We start from the raw sequence: 20,839 nt of genomic DNA, 5'->3' as shown, positions 1-20,839 counted from the left end.
CTGAAAAACGAATGCTTTAATAAATTAAAGAGACTGAAGTCTCAAAGCTCCAAGGAGAGTAATTGTTTTTGTAATATTAGCCAGAGAAGCATACGGCTCTTATATCTTGTGTCTAAAGAATTGGGTCACATTTTCTTATCATTGTTGGGTCCCAAACCGAGGTGGTGGGCAGACTCAACCTGCAATTATATATGTTTTCATTTTAAGGAGCAGCTGCCATGTACGTGTTGGTAATCTGCATGACATAATAAGTTCTGTCCAAATTGCAGAACTGTAGCACTCCTGATAGTTGAATGGAGCCCACTGGGATTCTAAATGGTTAGAGCATTACTTCTGCTGATTGGGCTTACCTGAATGGACATGATTGCTGGACATATTAGAATATAATCCCTGGCTTGTTCATAAGTAGATCAGGCTCTTCCACTGGAAGTAGAGTGGCTATTCCACAGCTTTAGCCTTAGCACACGGGATGGGCCAAGCCATTTTCTGATCATAACGTCTGTCCGTTAGCACCTTGGAATCCATTCTTTTGTCCTTTGATGACCTGTGCCATTGTTTTCTGCAGCAGTGAGGTCGTCTTCCATCAAACTAATTTCCTTCCTTCCTTCCTTCCTTCCTTCCTTCCTTCCTTCCTTCCTTCCTTCCTTCCTTCCAATTTAATGTAAATAGACCTATTTAGAGAATGGGGAGAGGTAGAAACTAACCCCCTATTTTTCTGATTGTTGTTTGAGACATCTGTAGGGTCTTTCCACACTAGCCTGCCACTTTGGGTTGCAATGCCTGATTTTATACTGAGAACAGACGTTTTTAGGTATAGCCCTTGTATAAGAAGGAAAAGTACAGTACTGTCAGTCTTGAGGCATTGTGGAGGGCTCACAGTGACAGACACAGCTATGTTTCCACGTGTGGAACTGTCACTAGTTTTCCACAGTATGGGTAGTTTCCCAGTGGCTGTCCCTAGAGCCACACTATGAAGGTGGGATCTTTTCTAATTTAAGCATTTGGAAGAGCTCAAGGTTTTTGTTTGTGTGTTTGTCTGTCTGTTTTTGTTGTGGTCGTTTTTCAGTCTTGTTAGCATTTTTAAAGCCAAATGTTTGATGAGCATTTTTTCATGCCCTGGGTTCATTTGGAAGATGCCCCAATATACTGTAGGAGCTCACCTATAAAGTCTGGAAGTCTGGGTACAATGTTTTAAGGTTATTTATTATAAATTTCAGTTAACAAATTATTTTTTTTGTTTTTTGTTGTTTTTAAAAGCTTCTGGATTCTTTAACACAGCTTGTTCACAAGCCTGCTAACTTCTAAAGCTATCAAAAAAATTTCCCTCTGGCTAAGCTCCTCTGTGCAGGCTGCTTTCAAGAAACAAGCTACAGAAGCATCCTCAGTGATTTCCTGTCTGCCTGGCCGGCCACAAGCTGCTGCCATGTTATGTGATTGTCAATTGTACCCTGGCCTTCTTTAACATTCTGCTCTTGGGGTGTGGATCCCCGATGTATGCCACTGTAAAGGGGCCATTTGACTGAAATTTTCTCCAGCCCACACAGTTTGGCCATCTAGATGGTACATTACTCCATGCCCATCATCTGCCTGCTCCCAGAAGAGCAAAGACATGCCTCCTGACTGCCTTGGCTTTTACCTTAGATTCAGAGCTTCTCAATATCTCCTTTAATCTTACTTCTTTGTGTTTTCAAAATCCCTTTCAAAGCACCAACATATAAGTGCCTTCTTCAAGATTTTACCTCTCCCAAAACTAACTTTCAAGTTATTAACATACAGCTATTTCTCTTTCACATGTACTTGTCCTAACTTTTGTACATGATGAATAGAATAAAACACCCTTCTTTTTCCTTTATCTTTATATTAATTCTTCATTCATTATATGTGTTCTTCTCATGGGACCTTCATCTGACAGCACACAAGTTTCAATGTGGGGTTCTGGTATCTCCAGTGTCCACTTGCCAATAGGAGCAGCTGGAGTCCTAGAACCCTGGCTGGCACTGGCAGTAAAATGAAGAAAAGACAGTCTCACAGACACATAGACAGCAAAATATGAGATCAGGTGGGAGCTTTCTAACCTCTGCAACCCAGCCCCTCAGAGTGTTTAGTATATAGGGCACAGTGGGAGGGCTAAACTAGTCTAGGGAGGAGGTCTCTGCAGGCAAGCAGTCTCTGGTTGTAATTATCTGGAAGGAAACTGCAGTACAAGGTCTAGAAGTCATTGACATGACTCTGCTCATGTCAACAATATACATTCACCCAGGACACTCACTCAGGGCTTCCTCAGTCCCCCACAGCCCTTCACTCTTATTCTAATATTTAGTTCATGAAGTATATTTGATTTGAACCTTATAAAGTTTATAAGGCTTAGAAAATTTCTGGCCAGGTACTGGTGATGCACACCTTTAATCCCAGCACTTGGGAGGCAGAGCCAGGTGGCTCTTTCTGAGTTCAAGGCCAGCCTGGTCTACAGAGGAGTTCCAGGAAAGGCACAAAGCTGCACAGAGAAACCCTGTCTTGAAAAACCAAAAAAAAAAAAAGAAAGAAAGAAACTTTCTGAAGTATGTGCAAAGATTTATGTATAAGTCCAACTTATATACTAAATGAAAAATACTAGTCCTAATATTAAATATAAAATAACAATGATTATCCCATACAATTTAATTTACATAAGAGTATCAGGAGATAATATTGTTCATGGCTTACAATAAAAAAAAAATTAGAAGATCAAATGAAAATAACCATGACCATCACATGTGAAGTCAGCTAAGTTATAGTATATGGAAAAGAAATAAAACAACTTTACATTAAAAATCACAGTGATAAAATGAAAGTACAAATAAGCAGAAACCATTAAATTTTTAAGCCTCCAGGAACAAGAATTGAGTTTTTCTCTAACAAAAGAGTATCAAACAGTGATGACCCTCAGCATTCAAGTCCTTGACATTACTAACTGAAAATGTCATGTGTCAAAAGAAGAACAATTGTCCCACCATATCATTCACAATAGTAGGAAACACTATTGATTGCAGTGGTGTTCACAAAACAAAACAATAGTGTGCTCAAATGGAACTGATTCCTGGAAAAGAGGTAACATATAAAGGTTTATAAAGAGTAAGTGTCCATCAGGTATGAAATCAGTTTCAGAAATACACATACAAATAGTACATATGAAATTTTAATGATATTTAATTGTGGCTCAAATTTTGACCTAAAATAAGGATCATTATAATTACTATTCTTATCTTTCATCTCTTGACAAACTTTCAGTAACATCTTTCTGGTTGTTTATCAATGATTGCAATTTTTACCTAATTGCTATTTAAATTTGGCAAGGTACTGTCTATTGAAGCTTACAATAGGGCAGGTTTTTTTTTTTTAATAATATCATATTTTACTTTAAAACAACCCAGAATCAGGGACAATAAATAAATGGCTCAGTGAGTAAAGGTGCTTGCCAAACATGCTTGGCCCAGTGAACTCTAGCTTCAGCACACACAAAAAGATGGAAGGAGAGAACTAAGTACACAAAGTTGTCCTCCGACCTCCACATGTGCGTCATGGCATGCATACCCTTGTACACACACCACACACACACACACAGTAGCAATAGTGAAATCAAAACCACACAGAGTATTAGTTATTATTGTCATTAGCCTGTCAAAGGAAAAAAAAAAAAAAAAACCTCGAAACTGAATAACCAGCACGATGTGCCAGATGTGCATTATCCCAGCAGAAGAAAAAGATATAATAGTTGTGTTTGAGCACATATTGGTTTGTACAAGATTTTGTGTCAAACCAAAACAGGTAAAAATAATCATCAATCAGTCAATTAATAATTGACATACCAGATGCTCACAAACCAGGTCTAATCTTATTTTCTTTCTTTCATTTCAAAATATTAATATTTTCTCACTTTTTGATAAATTCAAGCCTGAGTAAATTATATCATTTGCACCCCTTCCAACTTTTCCTTCTTATACCCTCATCTTTTTCTCAAACCCATGGTTTCTTATTTTTTTTAATATCAGACTCACAGATGTACTATTTATGAGAACAAAGAAATCAAAAAATAAAAGCTGTCTTATTCAAGATCAAGTGTCAGATTCCTCCATTTTTCTTGGAAGCTTTCTTTTCCTTTTGGCTCAGTCTTCTCTTTAAACTATGTCAAAGGAATAATAGTGATTTTGTTTGCTACCAAGACAAAGATACCATACACAGAAGCCACTCCTAAATTTTCAAGGAACAAAATGGTCACCATGATAAAATAGTGTACATTGAAGCCTGGTTCCTCACATAATTACATAAGTTTCAATTTAAGATGGTTAAAAGTGAACATTATTTGAGCCCTCCTTCTATACTTTTCTTCACCAGATTCTGCTAAAATAAGAGAGTACTTTTTTAGAAAGTTAAATTTCAATATGACTAAGAATTCCCTCCCATTCACCTCTTCATCCTGAGACTCTCCCCACACCTTTTTTGGGCAGTTCTGTAAAAGAAGATAACCAAAGTACTATATCATTGTCACATACCCAGTTCCTGTGTATAAATTCAGGTTTATGTATATGCCACACTGCACATGTGGAGGCCAGACAACTACCTTACATGGCAGTCCTCAGTTTTCACATTGAGACATAGGCTCTTTGTTATACAAACTGCATTCTTCAAGCCAACTGGTCAACCAGCTTCTAGACATTCTGCTGTTTCTGCCTCCTATCTCAACAGAGGAGTGGTAGGATTACAGGTGTACATAACCACAGACTGCTTCATATAGGTTCTAGATAATGTTTTTAACTTTCTTTATTTAATTTTTGTGTCTTTTACATCATGCATTTTGATCCTATTCATCTTCCTGTCCCTTTGTATCTGTCCTCTGCCCTTGCAAAACTCCTCTCCAAATAAAATAAAATAAAATTTAAGAGAAAATTAAAAGAAAAGAAAAATCTCATAGAAACTGAAGGGTGACGCATTGAATAACACAGCATATCCTTTTGGCCAATTTCATTTATTTACAAATGTTCACTGTAGAGTCATTGATGGAGTTCAAGGCTTCTGGTTTCTGCTACTCCATCAATACTGGTCCCTCCCTGGGGCTCCCCTTGGATATCCTGTTATTATCCATTGTCATATAGGTCCTACAGCTTTGTATTTGCAGGATGTGCCCCTTCATGTGCTCTTTGAGATCATAGATGAAGTGGATATTGAGGTGGGCCAACTCATATCCCTGATTCTGGTCCTGAGTAGCTGCAGAGTTGGTTAGTCTCCTGGCTCTCTCATGCACTCACCAACTGGGTGATCTCTCTGGCACTGCACCAGCAAGTTCACCCTATGTGCCAATGAGCAAGGGACAGGGCTGCTCCTCTTGCTCTTATGTCCTCAGGATCAGCTGTCCTACAACTACACCCATCAAAACCAGCTCCACTGTGCTGGCCAGAGGAGGTACAGGGACCATTTTCCCCAGTGTGCTAGATCTGGCAAAGAGGCAGGTCAGCTCCCTCCACTGGTGCAGTTGGCAAGGACAAGGAGGAAGGGCATCTTTCCCTCACACTCACCAATACACTGCAAATGGTGGGTACTAGCTGTATAGAATATGTATAGCATATAGAATACTATAGAATAAACTATCTATTTGATATTGGAGTAACTTAAAGTAGTAAAATTGATGTTATAAAAATTATTTTAAAAACTTGCTAAGATTATGTTGTTACAGAAAGTAGAATTTATCTAAAGGTAGGCTGCTTCCAACACAACAGGAAGGTAAGTAGTACTCTTAGTTTTAGTTAGGGTTTCTATTAATATGAGAAAGCACATGACCAAAGATGGGGAAGAAGAGTGAATTTTTCTCATATTTCTGCATTGTAGTACATCATGGAGGGAAGCCAGAACAGAAATTCAAACAAGGCAGCAACCAGGAGGTGGGAGCTGACACAAAGGCCATGGAGGGGTGCTGCTTACTGTCCTTCTCCTCGTGGCTCAATCAGCATGCTTTCTTATGGAACCCAGAACTACCAGCCCAGGAATGGCTCTACCCATAATAGGCTGGACCTTTCTGCATTGATCACTAATTAAGAAAATGTCTCACAACTAGATCTTATGGAGTCTCAATTTAAATAGTATCTTTTCAGATAACTCAAGCTTGTGTCAACTTGACATAAAATTAGCTAGGACAATTCAGTCCTGTCTACTTGAATCACAAACATCACTCTTAACCCCATATCTTGCCTTTCTTGTTCATCCTCAAGCTCATACATTAACATCAATACTACAATAAAACACTTTTAAAATTTACAAATTTTAAATATTCCCAGTCTTTACTAATTCAAACACTTTAAAATTTGATCTCTTTGAGTATTACTCAGCTGATATACACAATGACATCAGGAAATTTGAAGGCAAATGGATGGAACTAGAAAAAAATTCTTCAGAGTGAGGTAACCTGGACCCAAACAGACAAACAGGGTGTATACACACTCATAAGTGGATATTAACTATAAATTAAAGGATAATAATGCCACATCCATAGCTCCAAAAGGAGGGCTCAATGGGGAATTCATCTGTCTCCCTGAGAAGGGAAAGCATTGATATTTAAATCCCAAATTTAATCTATACTAAGACATATGTTCATCAAATGTACCAACCAATAGCAGTATTTATAGAAAGTATTAATGCATATCTATATAATAAAATTTACTTCTAAAATTCACTACATCACACTTTAATGGTAAAATTTATTTTTGTATCTGAGTACAAATGTCCATGAGTATACATTATCTATGCACAGCACAGGCAGTGACAGTGCAGGAAGCCAAGGCCACTCTGTCTTCCATGCGGTAGTCTATGTTCTTTTCCCAAGAGAATGAGGTGGCCACAAATCCTCTCAGTGGAGGTTGCTGCCCATCCCTGAAGAACCATGAGGATAGCAGAAGTAACCAATGTTAACACAGAGAACATCAAGGACTGAAGAAATAAATTGCTTACAAAGTTAAAAGTCAAGGTCAAAACACCAATTTTTACTTTCTTAAACTTAATCCAACCTTTATTCTGACATTTTATAGATACTAGGATAAACATTTTACTTGAACAAGTAAATATAAGGTAGAGATTGATATAAACCATCCTGTATAGTGGGTATTAAACATGAGTCACTGCATGAGGGAATGTGGGTTAGGCAGTTTATAAAGAGTGAAAAGGACTATTTTTTAAGGTCAAGTACACATGTGAAGCATTAACAGAGATTGGAGATGCACTTAGAGGTGAAGTAGATGCTTCACTTTCACTCGATTGAAGATATAGATAGTATGAAGTCAGTGATAAGCTATAAATGCAGACATGAATAAGCCAAGCCAATGATGGTAAAACTCAATACAAAAAACACAAAGACAAATAATACAAAGGATTATAAACAAAAAGGTATTTAAAACTCCATGAGTTATAATATGTAATTAATATTTCCTGTATTGCAGATACTAAAGGAAGTTCTAAAAATAATTCAGCAATACAAATACAAAAGACTAAATGAAATATCTAAAAGCCTAATGTATACATGATATGCACTAGTGTATAAACTCCAGATACTTGTGTATAAACTGCTTGACAAAGTGTTGTTATTGATTTTAAAGTATCAGGAATTCAGTTTTTAGATGGATCATATATTTCATAATTATGTTATAACAAAGGTTTATAAAAATGAAAAAAATGATGCTTGTACCACATTATACCTCATATCAGCTCAAAATACTACAAAATAAAGAAAAACACATAAATATAAAAACAATTGATCTCTTTCAAAAATCCACAGTCTCTTTTAAAACCTGAAATCTCTTGAAAATTTGCAATCTCTCAACTGTGAAACATTTGGAATTTTGTTAAAAAAAAAAAATTAAATACTTCCTTACTTCAAGAAGTGAGAACCAGGGCACAGTCACAGTTTGAACAAACCACAACCTAATTCCAACATTATAAATAATTCAATGTCCAGTGTCTGGAATGAATTCATCATCTTCTGGTCTCTGTCAAAGGGCTTGGGTCACTTTACCAGCTCCATGCTCTGCAGCACACACAGCTTGTCCTCAAGGCTCAGGTAGTCTCTGTTCCAAGACTGCTGCTATTCTTTGTGGTCATCACATGGTACTAACATTTGTTAAATGCTGGGATCTTCTTCTGAAACTGGACTGCACTTTTATCAAGAGACTCTCCTAGGCTCTTTTCATGGTACCAAGCCTCATCTTCTCTGCATGACTCCTCCAATCCTGGGCCTTTTACTGCCACTGAGGCTGTACCTCCTCCAGTGATCTCTCCTGTCATCTCAATGCCAAGACTCAACTGTTCTCCCTGACCCCTTCATGCCTTCAAAATCAGTAGCAGCTGGGTGATTCATATACTACCCAGTTCAGTTGTCAGTGCAAGGTACAACCTTGGTTGCCTCTGGACCACAGATTATATGTACTGGCTCTTGTGAAAAAAGTCCCAGAGTATTTCAACTCAATGAAGCTAGTGTATTCTTTATCACTGTTAATTTCTCAACTCCAGCTGGCCAGCATCAATTGTCCCAGTAAAACAAAGGATTCACTTAAATGGTGCTGGGCTCTTGTAAATCACAGCCAATTCTTTAGTTCCAGCCAACGAAACACAACAGGTTTGTCGCATAAAAGGCCTGATAAAGTCTTTGCTTCCCTCAGAAATATCACAAGGCCAGACTCCATTGTCTACAGCACTTGGGGCTCAGCAATGGATCTCTGCATCTGCTTCCATCAGACACTGACTGAGACCTTGCCTTGGAGGAGGTGGGAATGGGGAGTGGATTGGAATGGAGGGCTAGGAGGTGGGAGGAAGAAGGAAAGGATAATCCATGGCTAATATGTGAAATTAATTTAATTATAAAATAAACATATTTTTAAAAGAAAATGCCTTATAGTTGGATCCTATTGAGATATTTTCTCAATTGAGTGAGGTTCCCTCCTTTCAAACAACTCTAGCTTATGTCAAGTTCACGTAAAACTAGCCATTACACACACACTGGCCAGACTTGTTAGAAATGATGAGAAAGAAAATTCTGAAGTTTAGATTTGCTGAGAACATTTCTACTAATATTTATTTGTAGTGATATTGTGTTCCCCAAAATATTGTACACCCTAATAAACTTATCTGGGGCCAGAGAACAGAACATTTTTAACCTAGCATTCCAGAGGCAGAGATCTGCTTGGATCTCTGTGAGTTTAAAGCCATACTGGAAATAGCCAGGCATGGTGACTCATGCCTTTAATCCCAGGAAGTGAACCTTTAATCCCAGGAAGTGATGGCAGAAAGCAAAAAGATATATAAGGCGTGGAAACCAGGAACTAGAGTTGCTTAAGCTTTTAGACTTTTGAGCAACAGTTTGGCTGAGATTCATTCTGGATGAGGACTCAGAGGTTTCCAGTCTGAGGAAATAGGATCAGCTGAGGAATTGGCAAGGTGAGGTGGCTGTGGCTTGTTCTGCTTCTCTGATCTTCCAGCATTCATCCCAATACCTGGCTTCAGGTTTGTTTTTATTAATAAGACCCTCTAACAATTCATGCTACATTTCTTCACCAAGAATTACCTCCAATTAGGCCCCATTCCCATAATGAAAAGAGAAAAATCTAGACTGACAATGAGTCCTTAGGCCTATCCCTATATCAAACAAAAATTGTACCACTAAGGTCAGCTCAGTGGAGCAGCACAGGGCCAAGACTCTCATTAATGTCCGATCTACCATTAAATCTCTTATATTATTACTACAGAATGCATAATTCTTCCATATGGATAAGATGAACCTTGGTAATAACTATTTGAAAGGAGCTACACTGTTGTACTTAAGAAACAAAGACTCTAGCAATACCTTTGCTGTGTAAATCTTCCATACATACAAGTGGCAATTCTTTCAGTCCTGTCTATGTTTAAAATGTTTTAAGTATAACCTGTGGCCTATACCTAAAATAGATTTAAGTATAACAGCATGTGTGGAATGCATAACCCTAAGGTGTGTATAAAATGGCCAAATATATTTGAGGTTGGCTATTATTTGAGCATTAGCTGTATCTGGACAAATGCTATTATTATTAAAGAGTTTTTCCTTTATTAATATCTAAATGTGCAGAGTTATGTTTCACTTGGAAGAAATATTATTTCTATAACTTCTCAGCATAAATTGTGGTCCCCTGGTTCTTACATTATTTCCAACTGTTCTTCTACAATGTTCCCCAAGCTGTAAGTGGAGGGTTGTGTTATAGATAAATCAGCTGAGGTCAGTTCTCTGCATTTTAACTAGTTTGTGGATCTCTATGATAATCACTACCTGCTGAAAAAAAGGAAACTTATTCTTTATTTGATGAGGGGTGAGAACTATACTTATCTGCGGGTGTTAGGATAAGTATTTAGAATACAGTAACAAATTTTATTGGTTTAGGAAAATGACCATAGTTGATTCTTCTCTTGTGTCTATGACCTCATCAGTTGTGTGGAGCTAAGTAGGATTTAACTACCAGACCTGAATTCCTCTCTATTGAATATGGTCTGGGTCTAACTAGATGGATGTTGGTCAACCACCAAGATAAAAGTGCCACTATTCTACCACTGTGGGTCTCTTGCTAGGCCAGCAATTGTCTTTCATAGGTTTACAATTGGTTAGGACTATTGGTTGCTTTTCTCCTTTAGCATTTTGTACAACACCTTCTGATACTATGAGAGTTAGTACTCAGGAAAGAAGCTTCCAGGACAGTTGAAGCTAGATTCCTCTTTAGTGTGTTTTGACTTTGCAATATGGTCTTACCTTCAAGTTATGGGAGGAAATCAAGGGCAATAGTAACAGCCTACATTGTCTTGAGGGTCTTCAGAACCACTCTAACCAATAATTTAAAGGAAGGTTTCCCATGTAACCAAAGCTTATCTTAAATTTGCTATGTAGTCGAGGCTGTCCCAGAATTTCTGAATTTTCTGTCTCTATCTCCCAAGTATCTCCCATTTTCCACATCCATGCTTAGTGTTACACTTATTTAGTTTAAAAAATGCATTGTCTAATACAAGGCAATTTGAACATGTAAGACACATGCTAGTTGTCACAGCATGCTTGGAATACACTGTTATATGCTTAGTTCTATCAGTAAATGCCTAATGATCACATTCAGTGTTAATTATTCAAATATAGCTCTCAAAACTTATAGCAACAGCACTTATTTCTGATGGCAATAAATATCTGTGTTAATTGAGAGTTTTGCTTTGTGCCGTTTTTCATTTGTGAAGATCATTTTATTGTTATTTAGCATCCCTATATGCAATCAATACTCTATTAAAGCCTGAAGCTAATAGTTTGCTTAAACCAAAAATTTAAATGCTGTGCTCAACAAAAAAGTCATCAGCATTACAACACTGTTGTTTAATATTTATGGTGGACTAAATTTCTTAACCACAATTGGCATTATTTATCTTGCTTATAAAGGTCTTGATAAAATACCTACAAGAAAAAAATAAGATGATTTCCCTTTTGCCTGACCTTCAGTGATCATTAATTTTAAACTCAAGGTGCTGAATTAGATACAACTATATTGGAACAATAAGACCAGCCTGGGTGAAGGGAGGAGGGGACTGGGCCTGCAGCCACTGAATCTACCAGACTGAGCTGAATCCCCAGGGGAGTCTTTGCTGTGGAGAAGACGGGAATTGGGGATGGGATGGGTGTTGGGTGGGGGAGTTGGAGGAGGGAGGACAGGGGAATCCATGGCTGATATGTAAAATTAAATTAAATTATAAAATAAAATTTTAAAATTTTTTTAAAAACTAATTTAAAACATTTCTTAGAAAACAATTTTCAGGTATAACTTCCTACTTTAGTATGTATTATTCCCAATTTAATTAATAATCAAATTACTTTTGATTATCATGAAAATGTTCTTCATTACACAATATAAGGTTTTGTATTTTTTTTTTTTTTGAGCTAAGGATCAAACCCAGGGCCTTGTGCTTCCTAGGCAAGCACTCTACCACTGAGCTAAATCCCCAACCCAAGATCTTCTATTTTTGTTTCCTTATTTAGAATGATATAAAGAAAAAGATCATAGCATTCACAAAACTCCATGTTCTCTGGTGTAGTCATATACTTGCAAAAGCTGAATATGTACAAGAAATTCTGTATAGCCCGACCTGGCCTCCAACTTGTGATCCTCCTGCTTCCACATCCTTCAGCAAATCCTACTGACTTGTGCCACCACAAACAAATGAAAGAAAAAAAAGAAATTTTATATACTTGTGAATGATAAAGAATATGAAAAATAATTAATCAAAGAAAGGGTACTTGTGTGCAAATTGCATGATAATTATTGTATTGCTTTATATGAGGTTAACAGGCCATGAGAGCAGCTTCAAATTAGGGTAGAAAGTGCTGTCTTGGGGTTTCATGTTGCTGTGATAAAACACCATGACTGAAAGTAACATTGGGAGGAAAAGTATATTTCATCTTGAAGCTTGTAGTGCATTGTCTAGGGAAGTTGAGGCAGGAACCTGGAGAGAGCAACTGATGCCGAGGCCACGGAGAATTATAAGGATTCTTCCTCAAGGCTTGTTCTGGCTGTTTTTTATGACATTACAGGACTACCTGCCTGGGAGAGACCACCTGAAATGGCTGGACCTTCCTCATCAATCAGTTATCAAACCAACTCTGCCAAAAGGGTGTGTCCAGGGAACAATATGGTAGGGACCATCACAAGTGAAGTACCCTTCCCCAAATGACTTTAGCTTGTGTCAAACTGACAGAGAACTAGCCAGCACACATGCTGTGTGAAACATAAGTTAGCTTATAATTTATCAAATATGTGAATTTCAAAATCAAACTCTGAAGGATTGGTAAAGGTCAGGGAATATATTTTGAAATCCATTCACTCCAATTCAATGAATATGTATGAATGGTTAGGATTACATTCAGCTGAGCGTGATGTATACTAACTTGATATAGACTTATGCTCACAATGCCTATAGAAATTCAACACTCATGTGGAGTACTACTGTAAAAAGTCCTCATCGATCTAAAGTATATTTGGTTTCCTATTCTGTTAATCCCAGAGTATAGAGCACATCCTCACTGAGAAGACTCCTTACAGATAATGATAACAAGAAGGAACATAGAATGAATAAGGGCCAAATTGCATGGCTTTCTGTTGTTGATACATGACCAAGAGTACCTTAATATTATTCTTATGTTGAGCAAAATGTACAGAGATTTATTACTAATTTCAGGTCCTCATCTGCCCATTTTAGAGCATGTCAGTCAAAAATTTACCAGTACAAATACCATTGACATCTCTGTAAAACCAACATAAATCTTTATTTTTCCTTAGATTTGAGAGAATACTTTACTTTGTGGGAATGAAGATAAAAAAGAGGCCCAGCAGAAAACAACATTGCCATACAAAGAAAGTTAAAAAGCCCAATAGGCTGAATATATTCCATGAATGACCTTTTATCCATGAGAATGTCCTTGCCTTTGCTTTCTTTCACTAATCTCAAAAGCGCTTAAACACTTCCCATGGCATTGTTTTCCCTCAATTGACTTCAGTCAATCTCTTTTTTGCAATAAGTGTAATAGGAAATGTACCTGTTTGTGTTCATTACAATTTGGCTTTCCAAAGGATAACTAGGCTACAATCCACAGCCCCAGAGAAGCTAGGTAACAAGGAGGAGAGGGAAATATGGATCGCCCTGGGAAGGGGAAATAAATGAGATATTCTAGGTATACTGGGGGCAGGAGGCTAGAGGGGAGAGAACGGGGGATGGGATGGATGTCAGGTTAGGGCCAACTCATAGCCCTGGTTATGGGCCTGGGTGGTAGCTGGGTTAGACAGTCCGCCAACTCTCTCTCATCATCATCACAAGGGGCAACTTTCTTTCCAGCACAGCCCAGGCTAGCTCATTTTATTTAGCAAGCAGCAAGGGATGGGCCACTTCTCCTTTCATGCCCCCTGGGCCCACTCACTGGCACCTACAATGCCAGCGCCGGCACTAGTGTGTTGCTCAGGTGAGGTACAAGGACCATTGTTCCGAGTGCTGCAGCTGGTGATGGGGAGGGTTGGTTCTCCCATTCTCAGGCACTGGAGGCCAGCTCTTCAGCATCCTGTGGGTGGCAAAGAGTGATAAAGGGAGAACCTTTTTGCTTCATCCTCACCACCGCATGGCAGATGAGAGGTGAGGCCAAGTCTTCCCTGCTCACATCCTTGGTGCTAATTCATCTGTGCCCCCTTCAACAGAGTCAACTTTACTGCCATGGTAAGGTACACAGTCCATTCTTCTGAGTGTTGCAGTTAGTGTAGGTCAGGGTTGGCTATCCTGCTTGCCACAGATGGCAAGGGGAATATGAGGGAGGGCATCTTTTTCTCACCCACACAACCATATGGCAGACAAGAGGCAGAGCCAGCTCTCCCATTCTCATACCTTCAGGACCTGTGATGTGGGAATGTCTTTCTGTATGCTGTGAAAATATGTTGCTCTTGTTGGTAGATAAATAAAGCCATTTGGCCTATGGCAATGCAGCTTAGAGACAGGCAGAATATCCAAACAAATAGACAGGAAAACAAAGGAGAGGCAAAGCAGATGCCATCCACCACCAAAGGAACAAAATGCCAGCAGACCAATAAGCCACGTCTATATGGCATAGAAATAGGTTAATTTAAGTTATAAGAGCTAGCTAAAAGGAAGATTGAGTCATAGGCCATGGTCATGCAATTTGTAATCAATATAAGCCTCTGTGTGTTTACTTGGGTCGGAGTGGTTGCAGGACCAAGTGGTAGGAAAAAAAAATAAAAAAAAATTATATATATATAAAACTTAATTTTACATATCAGCCACAAATTCCCCTGTCCATCCATCCTCCCTCCTCCTACCCCCAGCCCTCCCCCAAATCCACCCCCCATTCCACAGGAATTTTATAAGTGGTTGTAAGACCTTGGTGCAGGGAGAGACCGGGAAAACTTCAGCTATAGACCTGCTTGCCCTGACTACCACCAACAGGGTCAGCTCTTCTTTGCTTGCCTAGGTGAGCTATATGTGGAGGCAGGCCTTTAGTTGTCTAATTGCTCTAGCTAGATCTTCAAGTACTATATACATTGAATATATACTATATTACATATGGAGAGAGTAGGCAGCTTTGAATTTTCCCTGATTGTAGTGCTTTGAGTTTCCCTCCATTTAATTTGACGTTGGCTATCAGCTTGCTGTATATTACTTTATGTTTAGATACCTAGATGCATATTTTTTTATGTCCCTTGTATCCCTGACCTCTAGAAGATGTTTATCATTCAGGGGTGTCAAACTCTTATTTAGCATCTAATAAGATGATCATGTGGATTTTTTTTTTCAGTTTATTTCTATGGGAATTATGTTGACGTAGTTATTTGTTTAATCATCCATGAATCTCTGGAATGAAGCCAACTTGATTTTGGTGGATGATCTTTTTATGTGTTCTTGTATTTGGGTTGTGAGTATTTTATTGAATATTTTTGAATCAATGTTCATGAGGGATATTGGTCTATATTTCCCTTTCTGTGTTGAGTTTTTTGTGATATTCAGCTATCAGGGTAACTGGCTTCATGAATGAATTTGGCAATGTTCTGTTTCTATTTTGTGGAATAATATGAGGAGTATTGTTATTAGGTCTTCTTTGAAAGTCTGTTAGAATTCTGTGATAAAACTGGTCCTAGATTTTTTGGGGGGAAGGACTGTTATCTAAATTTGACTTAAATTTTGTAAGTGATGTCTATCAAGAAATGTGTTTACTCCTTTTAGATTTTCCAATTTTGTGGAGTACAGGTTTTTTTAAGTAAGACCTAATGATTTGTTGGATTTCCTTTTTGTAGGTGTATGTTTTTATGTTCTTTTCATTTCTGATTTTGTTGATTTGTATATTCTTACTCTGACTTTTAGTTAGTTTGGATGGAAGATTATCTTGTTGATTTTCTCAAGAAAAGAATTCATTGTTTCATTGATTATAGCTGGAGTTTTCTCCAGACCTCCCCAGTACCATGGACCCCGCAACCACATATAAAATAATCACTCCAAAACTTATATTAATTAAACTGCTGGGTCATTAGCTTAGGCCTAACAATGACTAGCTCTTATACTTAACTCAGCCCATTTCTGTTAATCTATATGTTGCCACATGTTCTGTGGCTTTACCTGTTGCCTTTACATGTTGCTCCTTGGATGGCAGGCTGGCATCTCTCCCAGCTTCCACCTCCCAGCCTCTCTTTTCTGTTTGTCCTGCCTATCGTATACTTCCTGCCTAGCTACTGGCCAATCAGTATTTTATTTATCAGTCAATCACAGCAACATATATTCACAACATACAGGACATCCCACAGCATTTTCCATTTTCTGTTTGTTTTTTTTTAAGAAAGATTTTAAATTTAACATAGTAATATTATATATAACAAAACAATTATCTAGCAAGAATTACAGATATTATATCTAGTCTATTTGTATTTGGCAAAATTAAAGAAGATATCCCATCTATCATATATTTGTGAGTCTAAGGTTTCATATCTAACTTATCTCTTATCATAACTAAGGGAATTATAACTATATAGTCTTAAACTACATCAAAGACCTCAAAAGGATATAACATTACCTGAGAAATGGGAGAAGGATGAAAGCAACTTTCAAGAGTCTTGCGAGAGTAGAAAGAGACTGCTGGCAGCTTAGACAGTCATTCAAAGTTCTTTTGTAAAGTTGGAGCATCTGTCTTCAGCCCACAGGCCTAGAGTCTCTCAATCACTTTTCTCTGTGTCCTGTAGAATGTCTGGCAATTTTCTCTGTGAAACAGGAACCTGAAGGACCATTTTGCCAAGCAAAGTTCAGTGGTCACCTTCCTATGAGTCCTGCATGTCCAGTTGATACATTTTTTCAAGCAGTCCAGGCAAGAACAGTTTCTTGTCCAAATGGCTATTTTTATCAAGAAGAAGGTAAAACTCCATAAAGAGTGTCTTTGATGCCCATCCTCCTCTCTGAAGTAAATTGGTGCTTCCAGGAGCAGACATGTCTCACTGTCCAGAAAGTCTAAATTTTTAAAACATTTTAAATGCCATATTCTGTAGGTCTTTGAAGAGTTTGAAGATTACCTATCTATCTGAAATATATCTATTTAGACCTAGATAACTTAACTAACATGGCTACAAGTATGATTATCACAGATGACTAATTATTAATCTATTTCTTAATTATCCATTACAACTTTAAATGAGCTGTGCAAACATAACACCTTAACAAGAGTAGAAATATACACATAGTATAACAAAATTAACTTTAAATTTGTATCAATAAACTAAACTCTACACATAAAACATTTCAAACAAGTTGATGCTCTTTAAAGTATGTTAATCTACCCTTTCATCCTATCATATCTATATCATATCCCCCTTTTTTCTTTAGAAACATATTGCATTTATAATCAACCTGTTTAAAATAAAAAATATTGGTATTTTTTATCTGTCCCATACCAGAGGGCTCTTCTGATTTGGTGCACAAGTATCTCTTAACATTTTCTTTTAGCAATATGCCTGATTTTGGAGAAGTAATGAGCCAATTCCATCTTCAAAGCCATCTTGTTATATTTGGGAATTTGGGTGTACCTTCTCTTACTACTTCCTGCTGGATGGGGGTGCTGTATCTTATGGGGACACAAAGAAAATTTTAGGATTACAGAGTAGTCCATGAGGCTTTATTATCTGAGCTAATTAATTGCCTTGAAACCATTCTGGATGTTGGATCATCTGGGCCATGTTGTCTTCAGAGATCTTCCAGGGTGTCTTGGCTGGACAAACATGATGTATCTTAACCTGGAACAAAGACAGAGCCTCTGGCTTTCTGTGGAAACAAAAGCATAGCCTCCTTTCCAAAGCAACATATCTGTACATCCAAATTTTGAAGTCAAGACACCTTTAAAATATACATATTGGCTTAACTCAACAGCTTTTACAATCAAATGTCTTTCTGCAGTTAAGAATACCAAAGACAACATAATCCAGATTCTCTGTGTAATATCCATCCTTATGTGGCTTATTTTTTACACTACCTTTACTGTCTCTTTAAAGACTTTATTTTTAAAAACTATCTATTCTTTACATAACTGCATGTATTCCTTTTTCTCTCTCTTCCAAGCCTATGTACATTTTTATACACATTATAAAGCATTTAAAGTCTTGTTCCATGTGAATCTGTCTTATTGTGTAACTATTGCTTTAAACTGCAACATTACTAGGGCTAAAATAGCAGCTTTGGCTGGTGGCTTCACCCACCTCAGTTTCCCAACATGGTGGTGGTACATTTACCTCCAGCTCTGGGAGCCATCAACTCTTAGAAACAGTGGTTCTATGCTTCTATCAAAGCAGCATGTAGCCCAGAAACCTTTTTTTTTATTAGCAAAGGCTAAATATACCACGCAGCATAATGTGCCACTTTTAGATGCCTCATTCCCACCATACTGCAGGTCAAGCCACATGCCAGGAACCCACCATCATAGCTCAAACCCTCAGGCTGCTGCTTTAGAATCTTCTTTCTCATGTTTTAGGTGGAAACTTGCCAATCTGTTGGGCACTATTTGTAGCTGGAGTTTTCTCCAGTCCTCCCCAGTACCATGGACCCTGCAAACACTTATACAATAATCACTCAGAAACTTATATTAATTAAACTATTAGGTCACTAGCTCAGGCCTATCATTGACTAGCTCTTACACTTAACTCAGCCCATTTCTGTTAATCTATATATCACCACATGTTCTGTGGCTTTACCTGTTCCTTTACATGTTGCTCCCTGGATGGCAGGCTGGCATCTCCCCCAGCTTCCACCTCCCAGCTTCTCTTCTCTGTTTGTCCCACCTATCCTATACTTCCTGCCTGGATACTGGCCAATCAGTGTTCTATTTATCAGTCAGTCATAGCAACACATATTCACAACATACAGAATAAACAAGGGAAAGGAACATTCTGTACAAATTACAGTCCAACTGTTATCACTCACCTGCATCTGTCCTTTTGTTTTACACATGTGGAAATGATGGGAAGCAAGGACAAAGTCTTCCAGTGCTTTCCATTGCCATCTGTAGCCCTTGAACAGCCACAGGCAACATTGAGGCATTCAACACTTAGAGCATTCCACTTTCTAGGTGCCCTTAGCTATGGAGACACTTATTACTACAGTGATGTGGTAAAACATTATGCATTACTAGGGAATAGAAATTGCCCACCTCTTCACAGCAGCTAGTATCATAGGCCCCAGGCCTGAACCCAAGACTGCCTGAGACCCTTTGTCCTTCAGGCCTGACATTTCTCTGGATTTTTCTAGAACCTGAGTCTGTAGTTTGTCCTTTCTATTATGACACAACATAGAATCTCCATTAGCTTTCCTGAGCTGACCCCAGCAACTCTTAATTCCAGGTGCTACTCTGACTTTTGTCCTGGCTCTTGTCTGAAAACTTTGTGTGCTTCCTGTTGCAATGGGATCTGTTATATTGTTGTGGTTAGATTTTTTTTTTAACTGCAACCACTTCTATAACTCCTGTTCCTTCTGTCATGAGGTGTCTGTCACCCATGGCTCCACATTCAGTCCACTGCAGGTTCTCAATGTCACTGTCATGGCTAAGAGATCCTTCGGATCCCCTTGAACTGACACTGTCATGGCTGAGGGACTTCCAGATCCTCTGGAACTGATGTTGTCATGCTCACAGTGTCATAACACTTGCTTAGAAGGATTTTGTGCCATTTATTTTTTTCAACTTGGCACAAATTAGAGTAACCTGGGAAGATGGACTATAACCAGAGGATTTGCCTAAATAAGATTAGCCCATGGCTGTAGTTGGAAATCTTAAATGGTCTTATTAATAAAATCAAACCTGAGGCCAGTTATTGGGGTGAATGCTGGAAGATCAGAGAAGCAGAACAAGCTACAGCTATCTCACCTTGCTAGTTCCTCAGGTGATCCTGTTTCCTCAGGCTGGAAGCTTCTGAGTCCTCCTCCACATGAATCTCAGCTGAACTGTGCCTCCTGGGATCCTGGACAATGGAGGTAGACCAAGCAGAGTTCTCCAGAGAACACTGCCGGACTGCGCCATACCTTTCCCAGATCCTGCAACCTACATATCCCTTCATTTGCAAGTTACCCCACAAAATAAACGTCCCTTTTAACTACGTGGAGTGGCCTTAATAATTTCACCAATACAAGGCCGTATTTCTGTAGCATGTTTTCAATTAATGATGGATGTGGGAGTGACAGCCTATTGTGAGTGATGCCACCCATGGGAAGGTGTTCCTGGATTATATCAGGAATCAAGGTGAGCAGACCATGGAGAGCAAGCCAGTAAGCAGTTTTCCTTTGCATTTGTGTTTTCTGTTTTAATTCTAAAGGATCTAGCTTTGTGCCTTGAGTCCCAGCCTGGGCTTTTATTGATGGGCATGTAAGTCAAGTAAACTAATTCCTCACCCAAGTCATTTTTGATCAGTGTTTTAGCACAGAAACATAAAACCAAACTAATGCAGTTGCTGAGCAATTTATTAATTCTTTTAATATGTATGTTTTATTTTAAGGTTTCAGTGAACTGGAATTATAACCTGCATCATGTATGTGGCATTGAGACAAATTTCATTCCTTTCTCTAGACACTTTCTGAGAATCTGAAACAAGAATCTTAATTTGGTGAACAGGGCATATATCCTAGCTTCTTATATCCTGTGATCTAGAATTTTATAGTATTCATTATAATCCCTAGCCCTCAGAAAAATCACATGATCTCATTTACGCTTCTCAGAAGCCCTGTGAAGATTAAAGTTTCAAAGCCAACTAAAATCTTATAA

Source organism: Onychomys torridus, chromosome 9 (assembly GCF_903995425.1).
Source record: "Onychomys torridus chromosome 9, mOncTor1.1, whole genome shotgun sequence".
Taxonomy (NCBI): domain Eukaryota; kingdom Metazoa; phylum Chordata; class Mammalia; order Rodentia; family Cricetidae; genus Onychomys; species Onychomys torridus.
This window is presented reverse-complemented; position numbering follows the sequence as displayed.